The sequence below is a fragment of the Eleutherodactylus coqui genome, chromosome 1 (genome assembly GCF_035609145.1).
Source record: "Eleutherodactylus coqui strain aEleCoq1 chromosome 1, aEleCoq1.hap1, whole genome shotgun sequence".
Classification (NCBI taxonomy): domain Eukaryota; kingdom Metazoa; phylum Chordata; class Amphibia; order Anura; family Eleutherodactylidae; genus Eleutherodactylus; species Eleutherodactylus coqui.
Genome location: NC_089837.1, coordinates 534,858,382 through 534,873,660, shown reverse-complemented (window position 1 = coordinate 534,873,660; position 15,279 = coordinate 534,858,382). Strand labels below are relative to the sequence as shown.

The window sequence follows — 15,279 nt, the reverse complement described above, 5'->3', positions numbered from 1 at the left end:
ATCTTTAGATTGAGCTTCAGTTGTGCCTCGTGCGGTGCACAAAAGTGATTGCGGCATGCACTGTCTTGGCATGTACATGCCCGGGTAGTGTATATGGATTGTCAGAACGCAGCAAGTATGCAATTCACTGCGTACTTGCTGAATGCTCCCACATGGGAGATGCGCCTGTGTTGTACTGTTTTTATTTTGGTGTTTTTTTTTCTTAATTAACTCTGGATCAACATTGGTGGGTAATAGGCTGAACTGGATGGACATGTTTTTTTCAGCCTGACATACTATGTTATGTTACTTGGACATAAGAGATTCGGCATTTATATGTTAGCTTTATTTCTCTTGGGATTTGAACCAAGGCGACCACAAACTCAAAAAGTTAGCTCTTGTATGTGATTCCCAGGAAGTGATCTCTTCAAAATGGAAGATCTGTGACACCCTGTCTCTCCAATGGGATACAGTGGGAACCTCTTTCTCTCTCCGATAGAGGGGCATGAGGATTTTAGGAGCGGAAATTAAGATGATAGGCAAGAATTTTTTGTTTCGCACCTCCAGCAGGCATTGGACAGCGGCAGGTTCACTCTGAACAAAGTGGCAGGCTTTTGTTCCATCTAGTGAGATTTTTATAGTTGTAAGGTGCATATGATAATATAAGGCAATATATTAGTAGAAAGTAATACCATGAAACGATGGGTCCGAGGGTGTGGGTATATTGGAGACAGGAGGCCGGATGACCCAGAGAAGCTTCCTATTTATAGACCCAGGTGTCGTATCAGCTGAGGTCTCCTCCTGAGGTTCATAGGAATGTCACCGCAGAGGGCATGCGGTCCTCTCTGGGATCTACAGGGGAAAATAGATCAGGAAGAGGGCCCAGCCAAGGGAAAACAGAGGAGTACCTAGAAAGAAATAAGATTGCTAGTTAAGAGTCTATTTATGTTTCGGAGTCCTGGTGTTAAGTTTCCATTTCGCAGACCTCTCTAATTGTGGAGTCTGGTGTTGGATTTGGACTGTCATTTGGAGGGATGTCCAATTTCTTTCAAGCATGTTTAAGGTCTTCTGGGGATCTGATGGAGATCTGTTGACCAAAAAAGGATAAAATAGGTCAGCACTTCCAAATAGAAATCCATAGACGCATGTTAAACCACGGCTGCAACATACAATAGAAGCAGAAACCAAAAAGTGGCCACAGACACAAAATAATAATCTAATGATAATAGTCTTTATTTGTATAGCGCAAAACATATCCTGCAGCGCTTACAAAAACAGGGGAATACAGAAAGAGAAAAGTACAAAAATAAAAAAACACGGTTACATAGTAATCAGTTGATGGAAACAATAGGGATGAGGGTCCTGCTCCAACGAGCTTACATACTACAAGTAATGGGGGGATACAGAAGGTAAAGGGGCTGGAGATGTGCATGGTATGGTGGGGTGGAGATGTGCCCGGTATGGTGGGGTGGAGATGTGCCCGGTATGGGGGGTGGAGAGTGTGGGATGCTATACACAAACAATTGTCAGACATTAAGCCGTGTGGTAGATGAATTGGTGTGACTACAGGGGGCGGTTGATGGCGGCTAGCAGGGTTGCAGTCACTAGGACAGAGAGCATGTTATCAGGCGGAGTACAGAGCGGTTTGGTTTAGGGGATATGGTATGCCTCCCTAAAGAGGTGCGTTTTTAGGGCATGCACTGATAGTTTTGGGTAGCACGTTCCAGCGGACTGATGCAGGTCTGGAGAAGTCTTGGAGGCGGGAATGACAGGTTCAAATTAAAGTGACACTCAGTCGGGTTTCGTTAGCAGAGCGGATGGCCCAGGTTGGGTGGTGGATTGAGATGAGGGAGGCAATGTAGGGCAGTGCAGTGATATGGAGAGCTTTATGGATGAAGGTAGTAAGTTTAAATTGAATTTTGTATCTGACGGGCAACAGTGACCGGCACAGGGCAGAGACGACTGAGTAGCGGCTGGACAGGAAGATGTGTACACGGTGAGGAAAGGGCAGATTCTTGCAATGTTCTTGAGGTGCAGCTGACATGTTCAGGCCAGAGATTGGATGTGAGGGGTAAAGGAGAGATCAGAGTTGAATATGACCCCAAGGCAGCGGGCGTGCTGGGAGTTATGGTGCCACACACTGAGATGGAGATGTCAGGAGGAGGTCGTTTAGTGGAGGGTGGAAACACCAGCAGGTCAGTTTTTGAGAGGTTTAGTTTTAGGTAGAGAGAGGACATGGTGTTATAGACAGCGGACAGACAGTGATGTTTTAGAAGAAAGGTGCAGAGATGTCACAGGAAGAGGTGTATAGCTGGGTGTTGTCAGCATAGAGGTGGTATTATATGCCAAATCTCCTGATGGTTTGTCCAATAGGGAGAAGAGACTTTTCTGAATGATAGCTTATTAGGCGGGAGTAAGCCAGGCGCTCTAGTAGTTTGGAGATGAAGGGGAGGTTGGAGATGGGTCGGTAGTTACTGACAAAACTAGGGTCGGGGCTAGTCTGAGATTGAGAAGTTATTTTCTGCCGGATGTCATTTTCTATTTAAAGTAAGCAGCCAGCTCTTCGGAGCCGAGATCAGTCACTTGAGGCTGCTGTTTAGGGCTGAGAAGGGAGTGAAAGGTATCAAAGAGCCATTTACGTTTGTGAGATAGTGAGGAGGCAAGAGAGGTGAAGTAGACTTGTTTGGCATGGTGGAGGGAAAGGTTGTAGGTTCTGAGCATGAATTTGTACTGGAGAAAGTTTGCGGGACGTTTGCGACTTTCTCCACAGTGGTTCAGCGCATCTAGAGCACCGCCGAATGAAGCACGTTTGAGGCGTGAGCCAGGGTTGCCAAGGTCTGCATCGGATGGCTTGGGTCAAGAGGGTGGGGGGTGGGGGGGTGGGGGGGGGTGGGCGCCACTTCATCTAGGGTATGTTTAGCAGTGGTGTTGTAGTGTGCAGCAGCCAAGAAGCGGCAGGAGAGGAGAGAGATAGAGGACAGAGAGGACTGTAGGGACTCAGCAAAGTCCTGGGAGTGAATAGCCTGAAGGTTCCTGTAAGTACAGTAGGTAGGTGGGTCTGGGGAGTACAGTAGGTAGGTGGGTCTGGGGAGATGCTAGGAAGTTTGACAGAGAAAGAAAGGAGGTTATGGTCCGAGAGTGGGAGAGGGGAATTAGTGAAGTTGGAAGCAGAGCAGAAACGAAGGAAGACCAGCTCAAGAGTATTGCCATCCCTGTGAGTGGGAGAGATCAAGGGAGGAGGTGAGCGATAGAAGCTGAGAGGCAAATGGAGAGATGGGGTCATTAGTGGGGATGTTAAAGTCTCCTAAGATGAGGGTTGAATTTCCAAAGGATAGGAAATAGGGGATCCAGGCAGCAAGGTGGTCTAGAAACAGGCGAGGAGCACCTGGGGGGCGGTAGATAACAGACACTCGCATGGACAGCGGATGGAAAAGTTGTAGCATATGTACCTCAAACAATGAAAAAGTGAGTGAGGGTACGGGAGGATGACTTGGTAGGCACTTTTCAGGGAGAGAAGAGCACCTACTCCTCCACCTCACCTGTCATCTAGTCTTGGGGTATGGGAGAACTGCAGGCCATGTCAGACACAGCAGCAGGGAAGGCCGTGTCAGACTGCTGTATCCACATTTGTGTGAGAGCTAGCAGGTTTAGAGATTTTGTAGTAAAAAATTCATGGATGGTGGGGAGTTTATTGCATGCTGACTGGCAGTTCCAGAGCGCATATTTAACCCTTTCCAATTCACTGTTTGACGTCTAAAGACATTATGATTTAAGGCTGTACAGCTCTGATGTTGGAAGACGTCCGTCGGGGTTCTCTTACTGTATATTGCCAGACTCTTTGCTGTCGGAGCCTATCCAATGTGTCACCTCATGCCGTACTGGCTTTAGCCAGCATATAGTGCTGTTGTATAATGGCAGAAAAAGAGTAAGCCTCCTAGGAAAACCAGGATACAAATTGGATTGGTAAGGGTTAAAGGAGACAGCGGAGGGTATGCATGGGCTAGCAGTAGGGCTTGAGGGGTCTCTAATTGAGTTAGGTAAGAGCAGTAGAGGGTGGGCCAGGATTGGGAGAAATATCCCAACCTGCTAGTAACAGCAGGATAGCAAGGGTGAGCAGATGGTTAGGAGATTTATGAGGGCAGCTGTTATGTTTCTCAGTGGCATTAGGGGGTTTGTGGCTTTGTAAGAAAGTGAAGAGTGCATGCAAACTGTACATGGGTGAGGATAGGAGATAGGGGCGGATGTGAATAGATTGCCCCAGAGGTGGGCGTTGGAAAGAGGGTCTGAAACTGACAGCAAGAATGAGGACAGAGGTGACAGTATTAGTGATAACTTTGAAGTGCAAGGCATTTAGGCAGAGTTTGTGCCCTACCTGTCTCCTGCCCTGTTGAACTGCCATTTTCAAACTGCATAAAACACTTGATTCAGCTCACACTTTATACAGCTCATATTCGCGAGGCGGCCACTAGACTATCATGCTTACACTGATTTTATAATGAAAGTCAAGGTACCACTAGGAAACAGATGACAGTGGCTAATCAAGTTCCGTTTGAATAAGCAGCTGACTTTAGCATTGCAAACCTACTGACCAAAAGGCAGGGGAATTTATTTATTGCTCTCCTTAGATAAGGCAAGCATCTCAGCAAGGATGGGTGAAGATGATATGGGAGAGGTGGATGGCAGAAATGACTTAAAGTAAAGTTTCATTTAGCCAGTAAAACGTACCAAAACTGCAGACAGGAAAAATGCAATATACACAAGTCACAGCGCAATCAGCACAAATGGTTTAACCAGAGGGTAATAGCAGAGAGGGTTCAGCTTGGAGTGGGGTGATGCAGAAAGACGTACCAAAAATGTAGACAGGAAAAATTGTTATCAGAAATATACATACCTATATGATAGGGAAATTCAATCATTCCATCAATATGCTGTGAGGCTTCAAATCAGAGGTGGTTATGGCGGCCTCCGTGAGAAAGCAGTGACACAGACAGGTCTAAGTGCAAAGCAATCTACCTTTATTACATGTCACAACTTATATAGTAATATGACACAGAGCGGTCTTTATTAGAGATGAGCGAACGTACTCGTCCGAGCTTGATACTGCAGTGAGTGGCTGGCGAGATCAGGTGTCACCCGAGTATAAAAATCGGCCCCTCCCGCGGCTCGCCACAGATGCTTTCTGACAGAGATCAGGGACTGTGCTGCTGATGCCGGAGCTGCTATAGGGAGAGTGTTAGGAGTGATTTTAGGCTTCAAGAACCCCAACGGTCCTTCTTAGGGCCACATCTCACCGTGTGCAGTACTGTTGAGGCTGCTTTTAGCAGTGTTGCACAATTTTTTTTTTTTTGTATATCGACCGTGCAGAGCATTGAGTCTGCAGTCTGCAGTCATTGTGCAGAGTATAGCACCAGTACTGGTGAGGCAGGGAAAGAGATATTCAGGCTATATAGGCAGTGGGCTTTTTCCAAAAAATTGGGGAAAAATACTATATTTGGGCTGCCTGTGACCGTCTTCAGTTTACTGCGTGTCTGCTGGGGGTAGTAGTCCTAATTAATACACAGCTAAGCGTTACAGCAGGCTTGCGCAAAATTGTTTCCTGGATCTGCTGTCTCTGTTACATCAGCGCCGTCATCCCGCCAGAGGGAAACAGTATACATAATATTATACGCTGCTTACAGTATCTATCTGCTGGGGGTAGTAGTCCTAATTAATACGCAGCTAAGCGTTACAGCAGCCTTGCGCAAAATTGTTTCCTGGATCTGCTGTGCGTTCCGTAAGGGAAGTCAGCCTCCAACCACAGACCAATAAGCAGCACATTTAATTACAGCGTTCTGTTTCTGCACTACTGGTAATACAGCATGCTGAGGGGTAGGGGTAGGCCTAGAGGACGTGGACGCGGGCGAGGACACGGAGGCCCAAGTCAGGGTGTGGGCACAGGCCGAGCCAGTGCGGTGGCCAGGGGTAGAGGCAGGGCCAGACTGAATAATCCACCAACTGTTTCCCAAAGCGCCCCCTCGCGCCATGCCACCCTGCACAGGTCAAGGTGCTCTACGGTGTGGCAGTTTTTCACACAGACGCCTGACGACCGACGAACAGTGGTGTGCAACCTTTGTCGCGCCAAGATCAGCTGGGGAGGCACCACCACCAGCATGCGCAGGCATATGATGGCCAAGCACCCCACAAGGTGGGACGAAGGCTGTTCACCGCCTCCGGTTTGCACCACTGCCTCTCCCCCTGTGCCCCAACCTGCCACTGAGATCCAACCCCCCTCTGAGGACACAGGCACTACCGTCTCCTGGCCTGCACCCACACCCTCACCTCCGCTGTCCTCGGCCCCATCCAGCAATGTCTCTCAGCGTAGCGTCCAGATGTCGCTAGCGCCACTGTTTGAGCGCGAGCGCAAGTACGCCGCCACGCACCCGCACGCTCAAGCGTTAAACGTGCACATTGCCAAATTGATCAGCCTGGAGATGCTGCCGTATAGGCTTGTGGAAACAGAGGCTTTGAAAAGCATGATGGCGGCGGCGGCCCCGCGTTACTCGGTTCCCAGTCGCCACTACTTTTCCCGATGTGCCTTCCCAGCCCTGCACGACCACATCTCCCGCAACATTGTACGCGCCCTCACCAACGCGGTTACTGCCAAGGTCCACTTAACAATAGACACGTGGACAAGCACAGGTGGGCAGGGCCACTATATCTCCCTGACGGCACATTGGGTGAATTTAGTGGAGGCTGGGACAGAGTCAGAGCCTGGGACCGCTCACGTCCTACCCACCCCCAAAATTGCGTGCCCCAGCTCGGTGGTGGTATCTGCGGCGGTGTATGCTTCCTCCACTAAACCACCCTCCTCCTTCTCCTCCTACGCAACCTCTGTCTCGCAATCAAGATGTGTCAGCAGCAGCACGTCGCCAGCAGTCGGTGTCGCGCGGCATGGCAGCACAGCGGTGGGCAAGCGTCAGCAGGCCGTGCTGAAACTACTCAGCTTAGGAGAGAAGAGGCAGATGGCCCACGAACTGCTGCAGGGTCTGACAGAGCAGACCGACCGCTGGCTTGCGCCGCTGAGCCTCCAAGCGGGCATGGTCGTGTGTGACAACGGCCGTAACCTCGTGGCGGCTCTGCAGCTCGGCAGCCTCACGCACGTGCCATGCCTGGCCCATGTCTTTAATTTGGTGGTTCAGCGCTTTCTGAAAAGCTACCCCCACTTGTCATACCTGCTCGGAAAGGTGCGCCAGCTCTGCGCACATGTCCGCAACTCCAAGACGGACGCTGCCACCCTGCGGACCCTGCAACATCGGTTTCATCTGCCAGTGCACCGATTGCTGTGCGACGTGCCCACACGGTGGAACTCTACGCTCCACATGTTGTCCCGGCTCTATGAGCAGCGTAGAGCTATTGCGGAATACCAACTCCAACATGGGCGGCGTAGTGGGAGTCAGCCTCCTCAATTCTTTACAGAAGAGTGGGCCTGGTTGGCAGACATCTGCCAGGTCCTTGGAAACTTTGAGGAGTCTACCCAGATGCTGAGCGGGGATGCTGCAATCATTAGCGTCACCATTCCTCTGCTATGCCTCTTGAGAAGTTCCCTGCAAAGTATAAAGGCAGACGCTTTGCAATCGGAAATGGAGGCGGGGGAAGACAGTATGTCGCTGGATAGTCAGAGCACCCTCATGTCTATATCTCAGCGTGTTGAGGAGGAGGGGGAGGAGCATGAGGAGGAGGGGGAAGAGACAGCTTGGCCCACTGCTGAGGGTACACATGCTGCTTGCCTGTCATCCTTTCAGCATGTATGGCCAGAGGAGGAGGAGGAGGGGGAGGAGCATGAGGAGGAGGGGGAAGAGACAGCTTGGCCCACTGCTGAGGGTACAGATGCTGCTTGCCTGTCATCCTTTCAGCGTGTATGGCCAGAGGAGGAGGAGGAAGAGGAGGAGGAGGAGGAGGAGGAGGAGGTGGATCCTGAAAGTGATCTTCCGAGTGAGGACAGCCATGTGTTGCGTAGAGGTACCCTGGCACACATGGCTGACTTCATGTTAGGATGCCTTTCTCGTGACCCTCGCGTTACACGCATTCTGGCCACTACGGATTACTGGGTGTACACACTGCTCAACCCATGGTATAAGGAGAGCCTTTCCACTCTCATTCCCGAAGAGGAAAGGGGTTCGAGAATGATGCTATTCCACAGGGCGCTGGTGGACAAACTGATGGTAAACTTCCCATCCGACAGCGCTAGTGGCCGAAGGCGCAGTTCCGCGGCCCAGGTAGCAGGGGAGGCGCAGAGATCAGGTAGCATGTACAGCGCAGTGAGGGGAACATTATCCAAGGCCTTTGCCAGCTTTATGGCTCCCCAGCAAGACTGTGTCACCGGTCCCCAGTCAAGGCTGAGTTGGCGGGAGCACTGTAAAAGGATGGTGAGGGAGTACGTAGCCGATCGCACGACCATCCTCGGTGACGCCTCTGCCCCCTACAACTACTGGGTGTTGAAGCTGGACACGTGGCCTGAACTCGCGCTGTATGCCCTGGAGGTGCTTGCTTGTCCTGCGGCTAGCGTCTTGTCAGAAAGTGTGTTTAGTGTGGCTGGGGGAATCATCACGGATAAGCGTACCCACCTGTCAACCGACAGCGCCGACAGGCTTACACTCATCAAGATGAACAAAGCCTGGATTTCCCCAGACTTCTCTTCTCCACCAGTGGACAGCAGCAATACCTAAACAATACATAGGCTGCACCCGCGGATGGAAGCATTGTTCTCTATCACCATCCAAAACGGGGACCTTTTAGCTTCATCAATCTGTGTATAATATTCCTCCTCCTCCTCCTCCTCCTGCTCCTCCTCCTGAAACCTCACGTAATCACGCCGAACGGGCAATTTTTTTAGGCCCACAAGGCTCAGTCATATAATTTTTCTAAACAATTTTTATACGTTTCAATGCTCATTAAAGCGTTGAAACTTTCACCTGAACCAATTTTTATTTTTACTGGGCTGCCTCCAGGCCTAGTTACAAATTAAGCCACATTAACCAAAGCGATTAATGGGTTTCACCTGCCCTCTTGGTTGGGCATGGGAAATTTTTCTCCGGTACATTAGTACTGTTGGTACACCAATTTTTGGGGCCCTCGCCTACAGTGTAATTCAATTAATTTTTAGCCCACCTGCATTACAGCTGACGTTACATCAGCTGTGTTGGGCACTGCAATGGGATATATTTATCTACTGCCGGTGGCTTCCAGGGAGCCACCCATGCTGTGGGTCCACAGGGAGTTGTAACTGCATCTGTCCACTTCTAAAGAACCCCAGTCTGACTGGGGCATGCAGTGTGGGCCGAAGCCCACCTGCATTAAACATGACATTATTACCTCAGCTGTGATGGGCAATGCAATAGGATATATTTATGTACCGCCGGTGGCTTCCTGGCACCCACCCATGATGTGGGTCCACCGGGAGTTGTAACTGCATGTGTCCACTTCTAAAGAACCCCAGTCTGACTGGGGCATGCAGTGTGGGCCGAAGCCCACCTGCATTAAACATGACATTATTACCTCAGCTGTGATGGGCAATGCAATGGTATATATTTATCTACCGCCGGTGGGTTCCAGGGAGCCACCCATGCTGTGGGTCCACAGGGAGTTGTAACTGCATGTGTCCACTTCTAAAGAACCCCAGTCTGACTGGGGCATGCAGTGTGGGCCGAAGCCCACCTGCATTAAACATGACATTATTACCTCAGCTGTGATGGGCAATGCAATGGGATATATTTATGTACCGCCGGTGGCTTCCTGGTCCACAGGGACTTCACAATAGGGAGTTGTACCTGCCTGTGTCTATGAATTAAAAAGCCCGGTCAGGTTGGGGCATGCAGTGTGGGCCGAAGCCCACCTGCATTTAATCTGACGTTAGCTCTGCTGTCCAGGGCACTGCAATGGGATACATTTATGTACAGCCGGTGGGTTCCAGGGAGCCACCCATGCTGTGGGTGCACACGGAATTCCCATTGCGGAGTTGTACCTGCCTGTGACTATTTATAAAAAACCGCGGTCTGACTGGGGCATGCAGACACCTTGACAGAATGAATAGTGTGTGGCACATAGGTTCCCCATTGCTATGCCCACGTGTGCAGCTCCAGATGGAAGTGGCACAGGATTGGATTTCTCATTGCTTATGTACAGCATTGTGGACTATCGCCCCGCCCCTTTTAAAGAGGGTCGCTGCCTAGCCGTGCCAACCTCTGCAGTGTGTGCCTGCGGTTCCTCCTCATGGCAGACGCACTTATAAATAGACATGAGGGCGGTGTGGCATGAGGGCTGGGCAGGGACAGTTTGGTGTGCGCTGTGGACACTGGGTCGTGGGGGGGGGGGGTTGGAGCATGTAACCCAGGAGAAGTGGCAGCGGAGTGTCATGCAGGCAGTGATTGTGCTTTGTTGGAGGTAGTGTGGTGCTTAGCTAAGGTGTGCCATGCTAATGAGGGCTTTTCAGAAGTAAAAGTTGTTAAGAGGGGGGGGGGGGGGGGGCACTCTTGCCGCTATTGTGGCTTAATAGTGGGACCTGTGAACTTGAGATGCAGCCCAACATGTAGCCCCTCGCCTGCCCTATCCGTTTCTGTGTCGTTCCCATCACTTTCTTGAATTGCCCAGATTTTCACAAATGGAAACCTTAGCGAGCATCGGCGATATACAAAAATGCTCGGGTCGCCCATTGACTTCAATGGGGTTCGTTACTCGAAACGAACCCTCGAGCATCGCGAAAAGTTCGTCTCGAGTAACGAGCACCCGAGCATTTTGGTGCTCGCTCATCTCTAGTCTTTATGCCTGATAAACTTGTTTTCACATAAACATATTGTTGCTTGGAGATGTTCTCTTAGATTGTAAAACTTTTCACATTCCGTTAGCAGTTCCAGTTAAACAGGATATGCGGTTAGTAGATTTTGCTGAGTTGCACTGCTAGCAGTTTGCCCAAAAAATCCTGTTTGGCTGTGTCAAGAAATGGTAGACAAATTCATATTCAGGCCTGAAACCTTCACACTATAATAAATCCTCCAACCACATTACCTAATGCAAGGTTCTTGGTATATAATTTGATCATGTTGGCCCATCTACCAACGGCCAGGGGACCAAGGTTTCAGATGGGTCCTAATGCTAATACCAGGTGGTAAATCTTAATCTGGGAAAGATGGGTACTGTCCTTGCATGTTGCTCCTTTTGGCTAGCGTACTTGGACCAATGTCTTGAAATAGTAATATCTTGTGGTTTCTGAACAAAATGTCCTGAGATTCTCGGAAGTTTGGAAAGATAGTGGAGGTGTCTATGTAGCTGGGTTCTGAGGATGAGGGTTTGGGTCACAGGGCCCTATGGATGCACTCAATTATTATGCTACCCGATCTCTCGTTAACCAGTAAGAATTGGAAAAATTGTGAGGCAGCAGATTTTAGAGCTTCAGTTGCTGTGGTTTCTGGAAAGCGGATATTTTTCTGTCTGCTTCTGTTTTCTTGATCTTCCAAAGTTAACAGAGCTTGGTTTAAATGGTCTTGTTGTGCTAGTAAAGTGGTCTGGATGGCTTCACTGTGTTGCAGGAGTTCCGGATGAGAGTTTTCAGTTCTTCGACTCTGTGACCCATATGTTTAACATCTGTCTTAATGTCCGCCAGTTCTTTGAGAATTGGGGAGAAAGCTTGCGCCAGTATTTTTTTAATAATGGAGTGTAAAATTGGGCCGCTTTCTACGTCTTCATTGTGCTCAGACGTGACCGAGATGCATTCCATGTCCGAGTCTTCCAAGTCCTGATCAGGCAGACTTTCATATACAGGTTTGTTTTTTGTACAGCAGGAGAGTTGTGCTTCTTTTTTAGGTTTTTGTCCATTTCTGCTTGACTTTTGATTGTTTTTGGTGTGTCTGTTGGCAGGTCATACACAGCGATGGGAAGTCTGTGTGCACCCACAGCATAGTTGGGTCCTAGGCAACCCAAGACATGAACAATAAAGAAATCAGAGTGGCCAAACATGGCAGACATACACTGCGCCGAGGACATAGGCCTCGGCCAACAGCTTCAGCAATCGTAGGCATGAAGCGGACTTCAATGCTAGTACACCTGTGAAGGTCTTATTAAATCAGTTACGTTTTTTTTCTCCACTCCAAAGACTGGATTAGCCAGGAAAAAGTTCCACAGGCCCAACCTGGCACAGTTGCAGTTCCCCCGGGACATAGGCCTTGGCCAACGGCTTCAGCAATCGTAGGCATGAAGCGGACTTCGATCCTAGTACACCTGTGAAGGTCTCATTAAATCAGTTACGTTTTCTTTCACCGCTCCAAAGACTGGATTAGCCAGGAAAAAGTTCCATAGGCCCAACCTGGCACAGTTGCAGTTCCCCCGGGACATAGGCCTCGGCCAACGGCTTCAGCAATCGTAGGCATGAAGCTGACTGCGATGCTAGTACACCTGTGAAGGTCTCATTAAATCAGTTACGTTTTCTTTCACCACTTCAAAGACTGGATTAGCTAGGAAAAGGTTCCACGGGCCCAACGTGGTGCAGTTGCAGTTCCCCCGGGACGTAGGCCTCGGCCAACAGCTTCAGCAATCATAGGCATGAAGCGGACTTCGATGCTAGTACACCTGTGAAGGTCTCATTAATGCAGTTACGCTCCTCTCCTTTTGCCCAAACAAGTTTCTCAGATAACTGTGGTAACACAAGAGAAAATACATGATGCGCATTGCTGATCCCCTGACCCCAAGCAGGAGGAGGAGGTGGCCTTACAAGGCCAAGAAACCATGACCAGGATCCTCTGTAGCCTGTGTGGGAAGGATGTGAGCAAACACCTTGTGAGACCCAAGGTGCCACGACTGACATAGCAATGGGAAGTCCATGTGCCCACACACTATTCATTCCATCTAGGTGTTGGATAGCTCTAGCGACACCGCAAGGGGAAAGGCATCTGCACTATGCAACCTACCCAAGTCAGTCAGTGACTTTGTGCCAGATAGGCAAATCACCACTATGGGAAGTCTGTGTGCACCCACAGCATAGGCCAGCCGAAGGAACCCAAAGACAGTAGTAAACATAAAGAAATGATAGTGCCCAGACATGCCAGACTTTCACTGTGCCGAGGACATAGACCTCTGCACACACCCTCAGCAATCGTGGGCATAGAGCGGACATAGGCCTCGGCCAACAGCTTCAGCAATCATAGGCATGAAGCGGACTTCGATGCTAGTACACCTGTGAAGGTCTCATCAATGCAGTAACGCTCCTCTTCTTTGGCCCAAACCAGTGTCTCAGATAGCTGTGGTAACACGGGAGAAAATACATGATACCCAGCACTGATCCCCTGACCACAAGCAGGAGGAGGAGGTGGCATTACAAGCCCAAGACACCATGACCAGAACCCACTATAGTATGTGTGGGAAGCATGTTAGCGGGCCCAGGGTCAGGCTCAGTTCCGAGTCTCCACCTTGTGTGACCCAAGGTGCCCTGAGTTACATAGCAATGGGAAATCCATGTGTCCCAACACAGATAGCTCAACACTGGAAGGGGCAGTCTTTGAGTTCCTTGGCCTAGCATATGCTGTAAGTGCACAAAGAGTGTATTACACAGGAGGAAATCGGAGTGCCCAACCATGGGAGAGTTTCGCCCTGCCGAGCAACTTGGCCTCGGCCAGCAATTCTGGCCTAGTCAGTCACTGTATTGTTTCTGCCACATAGGTAAAACACCGCGATGGGAAGACTTAGTGCACCCATAGTATAGACAGACCCCTGTAACATTCCTGTAGCAAAGGTATAAACAGACCCCAATAACATTTCTGTAGCACGAGTATAGGCAGATCCCTGTAGCATTTCTGTAGTGAACGTATAGACAGACTCCAGTAACATTTCTGTAGCAGCAGTATAGGCAGACCCCTGTAACATTTTTGTAGCTACAGTATTGGCAGACCCCAGTACCATTTCTGTAGTAGAAGTAGAGGCCGACCCCAGTAACATTTCTGTAGCAGCAGTATAGGCAGACCCCAGTACTATTTCTGTAGTAGAAGTATTGGCAGACCCCAGTACCATTTCTGTAGTAGAAGTATAGGCAGACCCCAGTAACATTTCTGTAGCAGCAGTATAGACCGACCCCAGTACCATTTTTGTAGCAGCAGTATAGGCAGACCCCAGTATCATTTCTGTAGTAGAATTAGAGGCCGACCCCAGTAACATTTCTGTAGCAGCAGTATAGGCAGACCCCAGTACCATTTCTGTAGTAGAAGTATTGGCAGACCCCAGTACCATTTCTGTAGTAGAAGTATAGGCAGACCCCAGTAACATTTCTCTAGCAGCAGTATACACAGACCCCTGTAAAATTTCTGTAGCAGCAGTATAGGCAGACCCCTGTAACATTTATGTAGCAGCTGTATAGGCAGAGCCCAGTACCATTTCTGTAGTAGAAGTATAAGCAGACCCCAGTAACATTTCTTTAGCAGCAGTATAAGCAGACCCCTGTTACATTTATGTAGTAGAAGTATAGGCAGACAGCACTTCCATTTTTGTAGCTGCAGTATAGGCGGACCCAAGTACCATTTCTGTAGTAGGAGTATAGGCAGACGCCAGTAACATTTCTGTAGCAGCAGTATAGGCAGACCTCTGTAACATTTCTGTAGTAGCATTATAGGCAGACCCCTGTAACATTTTCGTAGCAGAAGTAAAGGCAGAACCCTGTAACCTTTATGTGGCAGAAGTATAGACCTACCCCAGTAACATTTCTCTAGCAGAAGTATAGGCAGACCCCTGTAACATTTATGTGACAGACGTATAGGCAGACCCCAGTAAAATTCTTGTAGCAGAAATATAGGCAGACCCCTGTAACTAGAGATGAGCGAGCACCAAAATGCTCGGGTGCTCGTTACTCGGAACGAACTTTTCGCGATGCTCGAGGGTTCGTTTCGTATAACGAACCCCATTGAAGTCAATGGGCGACCCGAGCATTTTTGTATTTCGCCGATGCTCGCTAAGGTTTCCTTGTGTGAAAATCTGGGCAATTCAAGAAAGTGATGGGAACGACACAGTAATGGACAGGGCAGGCGAGGGGCTACATGTTGGGCTGCATCTAAAGTTCACTGGTCCCACTATTAAGCCACAATAGCGGCAAGAGTGGGCCCCCCCCCTCCCAAAAACTTTTACTTCTGAAAAGCCCTCATTAGCATTGCATACCTTAGCTAAGCACCACACTACCTCCAACAAAGCACAATCACTGCCTGCATGACACTCCACTGCCACTTACTGGCTTACATGCTGCCCAACCGCCCCCCCTCCCCCCCACAGCGCACACCAAAGTGTCCCTGCGCA

The 15,279-nt window shown here is 49.5% G+C and overlaps 1 long non-coding RNA gene across 1 annotated transcript; it reads right to left on the bottom strand.

The window, feature by feature from the left end:
- Nucleotides 1-238: 238 nt before the first annotated feature.
- LOC136615438 (uncharacterized) lies at nt 239-4,945 on the bottom strand. The gene is made up of 3 exons (XR_010790980.1): nt 4,871-4,945; nt 965-1,066; nt 239-887 (listed from the first exon to the last, which is right to left on the bottom strand). It is a non-coding gene; the product is annotated as an uncharacterized lncRNA (long non-coding RNA).
- Between the last annotated feature and the right edge of the window lie 10,334 nt (nt 4,946-15,279).